This window comes from Lissotriton vulgaris, unplaced genomic scaffold (genome assembly GCF_964263255.1).
Source record: "Lissotriton vulgaris unplaced genomic scaffold, aLisVul1.2 SCAFFOLD_408, whole genome shotgun sequence".
Classification (NCBI taxonomy): Eukaryota; Metazoa; Chordata; class Amphibia; order Caudata; family Salamandridae; genus Lissotriton; species Lissotriton vulgaris.
The window spans coordinates 1,070,176-1,082,594 of NW_028240805.1; positions in this window are offsets into that span (position 1 = coordinate 1,070,176).

Genomic DNA, 12,419 nt, shown 5'->3' on the forward strand with positions numbered 1-12,419 from the left:
CGGTGGGACATATCCTGATACATACATTTATACTGCACGCTGCTATTTTCTACATCTTGAAAATAAGTTTTTAATCATTCAGGTAATTATCTGTGTGTAGTTATATGGAGCAATAAGGCATTATTACCTCCTCTAGTTTCATTTGGAAACACAAGGGCATTTTGATGTATGTATGCCCTAAAGTATTCAATATTTTTATAACCTGTTGCACCTGCTTGTATACTTTTCAAATGAGCCTTGTTGTTAGTTTCATTAGGGGTCCCCCCCCCCGCTATTTGGCCACACTACCACAAGATATTCTTATTCGAATATAATCATGTGGAATGCTTTGCTCACACATCGATTATTTTAGGAATGTGAATGAGACACCGGTAAATATTTTGCTTGCCTATCAATTAACGCCTTGTATATGGAGAGTTCATAATCAAAATAAAATTAGTTTGTGCTATAGGCTACTATTATATATTGTAGCATACGTGGATATACGTTAGATAGTTTGTATTAGGAGGACATATTGCAATACTTCAATATCCAAGTACATATATACCTAGATATGGTATCTACTCTACCTGGGACTTTATCTATTCTATCCTCCTATCTTTCATCCAGATATATTGTATGTTGGTCTAAGGAACTGATCCATTACCCTTGAGGACCAGCGATAGAATACATCTTAGCATCATCAGATCTATATTCCACAGGTAATTTGCCCAGTATTCACAACACTTGGTGCATTTATAGGACTTTTTTATTTCATACCAGCCAAGAATTTCCGCGTATTATTACATCCCTGTGTACATCTGTTCTTGCATCTTTTAATTTGTTAGAAGGTTTATCCTTTTTCTTTGAATTGTTTCTATACCTAGTAAATTTCTCCACCATGTTATGCATTCATGTGATATCGTGTGTTCATTGCACTCCATAAAAAATTCTCCTATTAGTCAACATCACCATGACATTTTTTGTCTCCATTGTCCAGGAATATCATTTACCTGTTGTGGTTGTATATCCTTGATTGAAGATTTTGCTTGCTTTTCATCAGTTTCCTAATGTAAGTCACTGTTTATCAATGTATTATAAGAGTTGTCCTGGAGTATCCGGTGTACCATTAGAATGATAACCTGTATGTCATCCTTTCAACTGTCATTTATCTGCTACATGTTGTTCTGTATATTAGAATTTCTCACAGTCGAGTACTACACAATCTTATGTAAAGACTTGTCCATCTTGAGACATATAGGAAACAAATTAGTAAGTCTGAACTCAATAACGTAAAGGACATTCTTGTAAGCGATATATAATGTTATACTCTATTGATTCATGTTTCACTGAAGAGTGTTTCTTTTGACTTGTATGTTTTTAATATCCAAGAACTGTACCTTATATGTTTTTTTTACATATATATTTTCAAACAATCAAGTGCGACTCCTGAGGAAGGCGTTTTTCACTGAAACGTGCGTCGAGTTCTTTTCTGCCATTGTACCTGAGGCACCGTTTATGATTTAGGGTGTCTTTTTTATTAAACTGTTGAAATTTCTCCTTCTTTTAAAAAATCTTTATGTATCAAATGTATATGTGTCGATTATTATATATAAATGTCATGATACTTGTAATATCTCATTATATAGTCTGATTTTTGTTCAGGTTCTTATATGATTTTTACCATGTTAATTAAAAATATGTTTGTTTTATAAATTCACTCTTGAATGTTCCTTTTGCTATTGGGTTGGATGAATTGTTTGCCTACCAGTCAGACTGCCTAGGAATTTTTTTCACATAATTTATTCACCCTGCCCTAGGAGTCTGTTCACACTACTACCCAGGGGGTCCTTGTTTCTCACATTTGGTTCAAACAGAACAGGCCAGACCCAAGATATTCCCAGAGACAACATCCAGGGATAATAACAACATATAGTGTAGGAAAACTATGCTGCGAATGGCTACAGAAATCCACACTACTTGAAATTAAGCAACACTTGACTTTACTTAAAGAAGGTGCTGACTTGCGGGATTTCTTATTGGGACCTCGCAAACAGCAAAAAAAAGTTTCATATACGCCGGTATATATGCTGCTTACAATGAAGCTTGGAAAGTAACGCAAATTGAAACTACTGAAAAAATACGAGAGATTGATCATATTAATTTGGAAAAACCCTGTCTGTAGTGGACAATGGGTTAACAACTCTGTCCTCCAGAATTTATTCTTTGGACAGCATTGTATCATCTGCTATTGATATAATAGAACAGGATATGCTAATGTTACAACATGACCAGTCCCAATTACGTTCTATTGTACAGTTCGGCTGGACGTTACAAAATCTGCGTTCAGGCTACGTGCCTTGGCATCTAATCAACACAACTTCATTATTTTCTATCTTTAACCTTACAGATAAACAAATCTCTTTGGCACAAAAATGAGCAGACTATACGGTACTGAGCATTGAAAAACTAGAAAGATTACCATTTACAGTTTCCGAGAAACCTATCATTGAATGGATAATACATGGTACCATAACAATACCAATCACAAGATTCCAGTTTCAATACTGCCTACAGCCTTTACCAGCGGGCCTGTATGAAAGGTTGGGTAAAGGATACTTAAAGTCGACCTGGAATTTACCTTACACACATAGATGTTGGAGTGGGGTAACAAAGAGGTATTTCATAGTGGAAAAAATTGTGAAAAGTCACTAAGTGTTACACTTCTATGTCAAGAAATTAATTTACATGGAGCCTGTGAGGTTTCATCTAATGATCTTTCTTGCCACTTGCACGGCACTCCAGCAACACAAATAGAACCTGTTTTCAGGCAGCTTTCCAACAATAGCTACGTTATATTAAGTGGCCCAGCTGTTGTGGCATGTTGCCAGGAACGCCCTATTTCATCAGTGTTACATCCAGGGTCACTTTTTGTATGCAAGTATTGTATCCAAACAGCAAGCCAGACAAGGAGGCAACAATTTGGCCAACAAAGAATATCTCTTCTATTCGAATTCATACATTAAGCAGAATGAAAGCCATTCTTTTACAAAAAACTGTGCCTTTGACCTCGTCTAGAGAAACGTATGATCTGCAAGTTGCTAGGACCTCAGCAGAGATACATACATTATTATCAACAAACTGCCCCATACATTTCGTAGAAATGTTAGGTCAAATCTTAAACATGTCAGATACCAGTGGCATCGCACATGTATTTCAGACACTTTTTTCGGGACTGTTAGCACCCTTTGAAGCAGTCCTGAGCATTTTCCCGAATTTTGTGCATTCTGTGTTCGGCGGCCTGCCTCTCATTTTGGGACTCGTAGCAGGAATTCTATTTTTGTTTCTTCTGCTCCGATATGGCAAGTCCAATCACCAGCGATACCCGGTTTAACAGGCGATCCAGGCACTGCGGTACCGAAACAGGATAACACAGGTTCTCGGCTTGGCTCGTCTAAGAGATCTGAATACCACATGGTTTCTATCATTCAGACCAATCTGGCATCTTACCTGTTCTAGGATGCCTGCTCTGCGTAGAAGAATGCGTGTTAGACATCTGTCTCTCACTTCCATCAGCAGTACCTATGGATGTCGATACTTTGCTTGGTTCGTTAACGGCTCATGCAACGTGTTGTCCTCAGCGGCTGATGACGGCATTCGTTGAGACCTCACCATTACGACTATGTGGCGGTGAGGTACGAGATGAAAGCGGCACACAGGTACAACCTTCTGTGAACATTACTGATCCAGATCACGCTGATTGTAATGCATCTCACATATGCACTATTTCTACTTTTTCTGAAATGGCCCAACTTTCACCTACTGTGGTAGACTAATTCTTTGCCAGCCTATTTGAGTTAACCACATCGCTGCTGTGCATTTTCCCCTCCTGTGCTGGCCCATGGTGAACTTCATTGTTCATGACGAGCTCAGCTCGTCATCAGCACAGCTCCATTGTGCCTCATGACGAGCTGAGCTCGTCATGAGCATGGAAGGGGTTAATGTTTTCTCCTAACAACAAGAATAACTCTTGAGAAACAAGCACACAGCGTTCCCTGAACTTTGATTTCGGCCTTCAGTTTTGATAAACAGAACTTCTAAAATATTGAAACTATTTTTTATTACAACAAAATTATTTTTTCCCAATACCAAAATATTTACCTTTTTTTGGCACAGTCATCTGCTTAATGTAGAACTATTCTTAGAGAACAAGATTTCTATTTTTTGATACCTAGAGACAATATAAATCAGTGTTGAAATAGTCTCAACCTTCTCTTCTGTATTAACACCTTAGCTGCGTGTAAACATCTCTCCCCAGTGCTGCGCTGTCCATTGGAACCAGTGCTGAATGGACGTCCAATGGTCGTGCGCAGCAGTGGGGAGGTAGCGCTGCTGACGACCGTTGGCCGTCAGCAGCACTTAAGGGGTTAAGAGCCATTTCATAAATGTAAATTTCGTGAATCATTCAGCCAGCATTTCACATGTAAAAACTATATGCATTATCTGAATGATAACACTGCTTAGAAAACGTATAGTACAATACTCATTTTTCTTGTAGAAACCATTTCAAATGCATTTTATGTTTTTTTGGGGTGGGATTGTAAACACATGCTTAGAAATGTTATAACTGCTTAGTATTTAGTAGAGATGGACATTCTACGTGTAGTGGGTGTTGTAACGTATCTAGGGCTCTAGTGTAATTTTCCTGATTCATTCCCTTATATAGATATAACTTATCATATCCTTATATAGGCATAAGAATCATAACCATATTTAGGCACAGCCAATGCAGTTCAAATACGGTATGGCTACTTCCACTAAGCTCCTAGAGTACAACGAGTTCCTGAAGACAACCAGCCTTCAGCAGCACGGGAATTCCCCCTGCTTCAGTATTGATTGGTCCCAGAACTCCTGGAGCGTGTAAAGAACTTCGAGTTCTTAGTGACGTTATTATGTCCACCTTTACGTCAAACTCGGCACCTTCCAGGTATAAATATGCCCACATCTGCCCTAACAAACACACAATGGTTTTGGAGCAGATCGACTAACTACTTGCCCGACGCCCTGCTGTATGCGAGTGCCGAAGGAAGCCGACCCTCCCTGCTGACGCACTGAGAGAGACGCTGTCTTTTCTCCTGCCGAGAAATCCAGCTCCAGTGTTTCCTTACTACCCTTGCGGGTTACTGGGAGATCGAGTCCTGAGAGAGAGATACAAGACCTCCTTGATTCTATAACCAAGGTACGGAGCTGATTAGACCCTTAGAGAATTCTTGGATACATTTTTGGCAGAAACTATTTAACTCAAGCTACACCTCACTTACTTCTTCCCTTGTACTAGACTTAGGTTAGGTGCACCGGGGTAGGCGTATTTTAGATGCACCAGTTGAGTACTTTTAGTCAATATTTATCATTCTATGTATTTTATCTATTTCATGTATCTTATGGCTTAGAAACCATATACATGCTTTCACAGTATTATTTCATAATACTCCTTTTACTGTACGCACTTTATATCATAGCAAGTATTACGATTGTAGCAATTAACTTCTCTTGCATGAGAAAGAAGACTGCTCAATAAATAACCTTTTTATTGAAAACGCCCGTCTCTCTACTTCTCTGTACTTCTGGTGAAACGAAGCATGCATGATTGACTGAGTGATATAGCCATCTATTGTTTCTGCGACTCTGGAGATATATTACTTATTCTTGGGGAACAAAGTTGTCATGTTATATGGTTGTTAGAAACTAATCCCTTGTTGTGTATTCGAGAAAGTTTCTAGTGACCTCTGAGCTAGCTTGCCCTCACAATTAAGTCTAACATATTCAATAGAGACCTAGTCGACTTCAGTCCTACGTCTAAACTATCGTTTATGTTATTCCAATGCACAGAGCCTATTGGGAATATAGGAACTACACTACAATGGGTGAATGACTAATCTGTATGAATGTCTGTATCAGTCTATCAGTTGGTGTGTAAGTGGCTGCATGGGTTGGTGAGTAGCTAAATGAGTATCTATATGGGTTAAGGATTGGTTGTCTGAGTACCTGTATGGGTGCCTGAGTGTCTGTGTGGGTGGGTGGGGGAGTGTGTGACTCCCTGCATGGATATGTGAGTGAGCGATTCACTGGGTGAATGGATTCATGAGTGCATCTGCGAGGGGCTGTATGGGTGAGGGAGAGTACATATGTGAAAGACAGTATATGTGAGTATTGGAGTATATAATTGACTATATGTGAGAGTGAGTGATTGTGAGAGTGGCTGTATGGATGAGTGTGTGATTGTAGAAGAGAGTAAGTATGTGTTAGTGTTAGAAGGTGGTTTTGAAACTATGGGCCACACATATTTGTGCTTTTTGAGCACCTAATTGTTGAGCTTTTACTGTGGGGGAGCCTCATGAGTTGAGACTCACACACAGTGAACTCAGGATGAAAGAGACAGCCTCTGGATTTTTCTAGTGTCCCCCTGGCTTGACCGGGCCACTGCGCAGCAGCTGGAGCAAGGGAGACCGGGCTGGTTACATGCAGACACAGATGTACATGCGTGTGCACACGTGTAGGGGCTACAAGGGAGATTCCTAGCGTGCGCAATCCAGGAGCAGCCACCAAGTGAATGGTGTGGCAGGACTTATGCAGAATTGGGTGGTGACATGAAATAGGTTGTATACACTGGGAAGGAAGATGCCAGGGAAAGTCAATGTGTTTTACTGATTTTTACCTCATTATTCCATTGTCCAATTGAAAAAGAAAAGCGGTTCCTAAAAATGTGGAAGAAGTAATAGCTGAAGAAATTCATGGGAGATGTATACAAGCTACAGTGTTTAAGTAGGATTGTAGTATTATTTATAGCATACAACAGTAATCTATCAATATATTATGAATATATTATGAATTTCCCTACGAGATTATGCAAATAAAAGTGTTAAACTGAAGATTTGCAAGGACTAAATCCTTGTCAAGTGAGAAAATCTACTAAGTTGCAGGTTCATTCTCTGGCTTGTCTTTCTAGAAAAGTGTGTCGAAGTACTTTTCATCATTTAAGAATGTTAGCAGTACACCATTCAGAAATGTGGAAGTAATTAAGAATATTGTACTACGTAAAAAGTCCTGCGTTATCTTTAAGTGAAATGAACACAACTCTTTTGCTTGGTTCAGTATCGGGTGTAAAAAAAAGTTTCGGATGATATACAGTTTTGTTTCTTTGGCTCACAAGAGGAGTGTAAAGAAAGTGAGAGCTTGATAAGTGTAGGTGTTAAAGAACAGGTGGAAGATATTACTACTGAGAAGTTTGCTTAAGAAATTTGAAAGTTTAAGGTACTTTCATGTGAAAAACCAAACTATGATTGTATTTGTTGTCGACGTACTCACTATAGAAGTCAAACTACGAATGTTGATCTAAATTTAAAAATTGAAAAGTAAAACAATGATTAGTGGGAACAATTTGGTGCCTATTTGTTGGTGGAAGTTCATTTTGAGTTGGGTACTGTTCAACGTATTTGTAAATATTGTTACAACATATTAGAAGAGAAAAAATGCCACCTAGAGCAGTACATAACAACTTAGAGTTAGTAGCTACTCCTCTGGAAGTGGCTGATTTAAATACATTTGACTCTATTCTTATTCAATCTGTGCACCCATTTCAGGCTATAGTTTGTATGGAGCCTAAAACAGGTAAGCTGCCTCCAACAAATTTACAAAGAGGTCTGAAAGGAAGAGTTGCATATTTACCTTTACATTTTAAGAAATATATTGAAACTGTTGGTACAGAGAGAGAGGAAAGTGAACCTGTAGTTATTCTAGCCAATGGTGTACTAACAAAGAGTCAGAAAATATGGCAAGAGTTAGTAGATGTCACCAAACTTCAAAAGACTACATTATATATTGTACAAAACAATATTTATTATAAACTGTAAATGTGGAAGAACAAGAAAAAGGTTTACAAGATGAAACAGGCCAAATAAAAAAAGTGGGCAACTCGAGGAGTGAAGAAATTTATGAACATTACAGTATACATCCTCAAGTTCGTTGTTTTCCACAGCTCTTACCCACTGGAAGAGGTGGACGATATGATGAACGACCACTACAGATTCCAACTTCAGAATAACGTTTGACAAGATTGTGCTCAGAAGAGCCAAGATTTTGACAGTGTATTCCATATATATTTCATCTTCTGTTTGAAAGTGATTTTCCTGGACTTTCATATGCAGTGAACCACATATTAAAAACAGCAGTTCATCTTACAAATGTTTCTGCAAAACAATTCTTGGAGAAAGTTCTACAAAGAGACGATCATTTAGAATCTCAGTTAAATAATTTGATGGAGTGTCAATGTGGTACTAATGAGTATTGGTATCATTGTCAAGGAGAACTTAAATGTATGTTAAGAAACTTAGGTACCCCAATTGGTTTGTTAGGCTTAGCTGTGCTGAATACGAGTGGGATGATTTACTTGAATTTCTACAACAAGTAACTTCAACTGTAAAAAACATTGAATTGAAGACAGCTAGAGAACTGTGTTCCTTGGATGCTGTTCATGTGTGCAAATATTTCAATCATAGGTTTGAAGCTATGTCTTTTATCTGCAATAAAAAGAATCCACCTCTTGGAGAAGTTACTGATTTCTTTTGGAGAAAGGAGTACCAAGCCAGTGGGGCTCCTCATATACAAATGCTATTATGGATCAAGAATGCACCTAAATTTGAAACCGATTCTGATGAAACTGTTTGCCTTTCATTGAAGAGTATATTACCTGTCCCAATCCAAAACAATTAGGAGAAAACAGCTTGAGACATGAAGTTTTACGGTTTCAAAGTCATCAATTATTGACGAAAATACAAGTCAAAGAGAATATTTTATACAAAATGTTGTTTTAGATTCCCACATCCGCTAGGAAGAGTCAATAGTTTTATGTCAGCAATAAGGCATACTATAACTCGAAAATCTCTGAAGGATGCATAAAACATAAAAAGAACTGGAGATTCAAAGTATAATAATGACTACAATCCAGTGATTTTGACAATGTGGAATGCAAACATGGATATCCAGTATGTTGCAGATAATTCAATTGCCGATGCTCGCTATGGTACGTCTTATATAACCAAATCTGAAAAGACAGAGTTGAAAGAAATGTGGGAAGAAATTTCCCAAGAGAAGAGTCTTAGTAACAAATTGTACAGCTTTCGTTTGAAAATGCTTTCTCATTGAGAGCTTGTTCGGATCGGTTGAGCTCTGCCAGTTTATATTCAAAGTCAAGAGAAATCATTTGGGTAAGTCTGGGTCTTGCTGCAACACAAAATTGATTATTGAAATCTCTACAAGAAATTGAATACTTACCATTGAATGAGCCAGAAAGTACAGATATTGTAAAAACTAATATGTTGAATAGGAACTATCCCAAAAGGAGTCCACATCTGGAAAACATATGTCTCTATGAAGTTCTGCAACATTACAGCTATAAGAGAAATATTACAGAAAATATAAATGAAGAAACATATGCAGTCATTGCATGTGATGGATGTTTGGTAAAACATACCAAAGGAAATCTTATTAACCACAGAAAACTCAGTTACGAAACTCCAGATGAAAGGGAATTTTTCTATTTATCACTTCTGAAACTCTTCAAGCCTTGGTGTATTGAAATGGAATTACTTGGAGATTTTGACTGCTATGAAGATTCTTTTAATGCGTATAAAGATACCATTCAATGAACAATTTACCCTACTTATCTCCAAGTGTTAAATGAAGAGATTGAACAAGAAACTACTATTGCAGCTGAAATAGCTAGAGACAGTTCTCAAGATAGTCAAAGTTCTGCTCCACTAAATCAAGATCCACTAGGATGACCATTTGTTGAAAATGAAGCAACAATAGCCATGAATGAAGTAGAAACAGCAATGCAACAAGCACAACAGGATATTATTGAGTTGGGAAATTTGGAAGAATAACTAAATATCGAACAAAAAGAAATATATCAGCAAGTGACACAACAGATACAGCATGGTTTACTGCATGAAAAAAGAATGCCAATGCACATCATTTAAACCTTTTCGAATGTGCGTCAGTGGTCATGCTAGAACAGGAAAAAGTTTCTTAATCAAAGATTTGACCAGTTATCTACACAAAACTACTGAATCACATTTATCTTGTGTTGTAAAAGCTCCAACAAGATTAGCAGCACACAACATTAAAGGGGTTACTTTACATTGATTACTCATACTATCAATTGAACATGAACATAAACTGGAATATCAAGCTATGTGGAGAAGCTTGTGATGAAGTTTCAAGAATACTGAAGAAAATGAAACTCCTAATCATTGATGAGGTGAGCATGGTCTCAAACTTAATACTTGCCTTTGTACATTTGAGAATGCACAGATTTAAAAAAAACTATGATGTTCTATTTAGAGGTAAACATGTAATTGTATTTAGCGATCTACTACAACTTACTTCTGTGAAAGGGCAATCAGTTTTTAAAACACTTGTCCATGAAGACACTAGGAAATCTTTGGGAAGTATTGGAAAGTCAACATTTGGTCTCATTTTGAATATAAACAACTTTTTAACAATATGCGACAAGCAAGTGATGAACATTATGGAAACATTCTTCAAGATATAAGAACTGGTGTTTTGACAAAACATGGTAAATAAGCTTTACACATTCAGCTACTAACGAACTTGTTTGCAAATAAAAATATAGCACCGGAAATAATATACAAAGAAATTGGAGAAAAGAAGTCTATAGTTTGCCTAATGTCTACACTGCAAGAGTGTTCTACATTCAATCAAGAACTTTTGAAATTGGAAAAACAACCAATAGTGAAAATGGAAGCTATTGATAAAATGAATCACAAAAGAGTTATTATTCTTCTTTCAAAGAAATTACAGTCAAAATTGGGATCTTTGGAAAAGTCTGTGTCTAAGACTGCAGGTTTAGAAAAGACTTCATTTGTATGTGTAAACTGTCGGGTAATGTTACGGCGTAATTTGATGGTAGAAGAAGGTTTAGTAAATGGAGCAATGGGAAAAGTTGTTGATTTTGTAAATTTTCAGAACAGTGATGGAATTTAATTTTTGAAGATTATATTTGAATGTATGTTAGTAGAAAACAGCTTCCTCTTTCTTTAGCATAAGCACTAACCATTCGTAAATCTCAAGGTTTAAGTGTAGACAGTGCTTTGGTAAATATTGGAAGTGCAGTGTTTAAAGAGGGCATGGCATACGTTGCATTGTCTCGAGTAAGAACAATATCTGGTTTGTATTTGATTGATTTTGATGAGAAAAATATTAGTGGTGATGCAAATTGTGTATGAGAGTACAATCGGTTAAGAAGACTTTATGCTCCTAACTTAGGTGAATATCCCATATATGAGAAATGTGTAGTGTGTACAAAAATGAAATATGACAAACGATCTACTGAGATAAAAAAAAAAACAATTGAAGAGGATCATGAAGCTGCAAAGAAAATGAAAATGGAAACTGTTGATGATATTGTAGGATACCAGTTAGAAAATAGTTAAGGTATCAACTGATATGCCAATGTAATTGTGAATGTTTTATTTTATCTAGAATAACTTCATCATGAAATTATGGAAAATCGAGAAAAAAGATTCTATTCTTTACTACATTATATTTTTGAAAAGTTGGTAACTGATATAAGTGAAATTCCTACTGCTTCAGGCATTCTGCAACTTTTGGATATATGTACTGGTTCATTGAAATTTACATTGAATATACAACAAGATGCACAATCATTTCTTATTTTATGCTTGGAGTATTGGAAGATGAAGGAATAGAAATTCAAAATCTATTCAGACTAAGTTATAAAGGGGATCATAAATGTGAAGCGTGTTCATTTTCTTCTACCACTGAAATAAACACGGAACAATTCATATACTTCACAATACCAAATTGCAAATCAGTGTCTTTTAACAAATAAGTAAAAACAGCTAATCAAGATATGAAAGGGTCTCATTGTAAATCAGAAATGGTGTCAACATTATATATGTAGAAATATTTAGAAAATATGTCATTTTAATGCCACAACGTTGTAGAGCAAATGGAAGAAAATTGGAAACCAAAATTAAAAATGTTGTGGCAAGTCATGTATCAATTTTAGAAAGAACTTTTAAAGCAGTGGTTATTATTTTCCATGAAGGACCTACCACAACATCTGTACACTATAGTGTGTATTAAAAGTGCAATAAAGGATGGACACATTGCAATGATGCCCATTTGGAATTCAAATGTAGGGTGCCTTACGAATTTTCAAATTCATATCTGTTATTTTTCCCAGGCTCTACCCATGCACTCCTCCATGCACCCAGGCACTGCCCATGTACACAGGCACTACCCATGCAATCGTTTAAATATCCAGGCATTGCCCAGGTATTACCCATGCACTCCTTCAATCACCCAGGCACTACCCATGCACTCTTCTATGTACC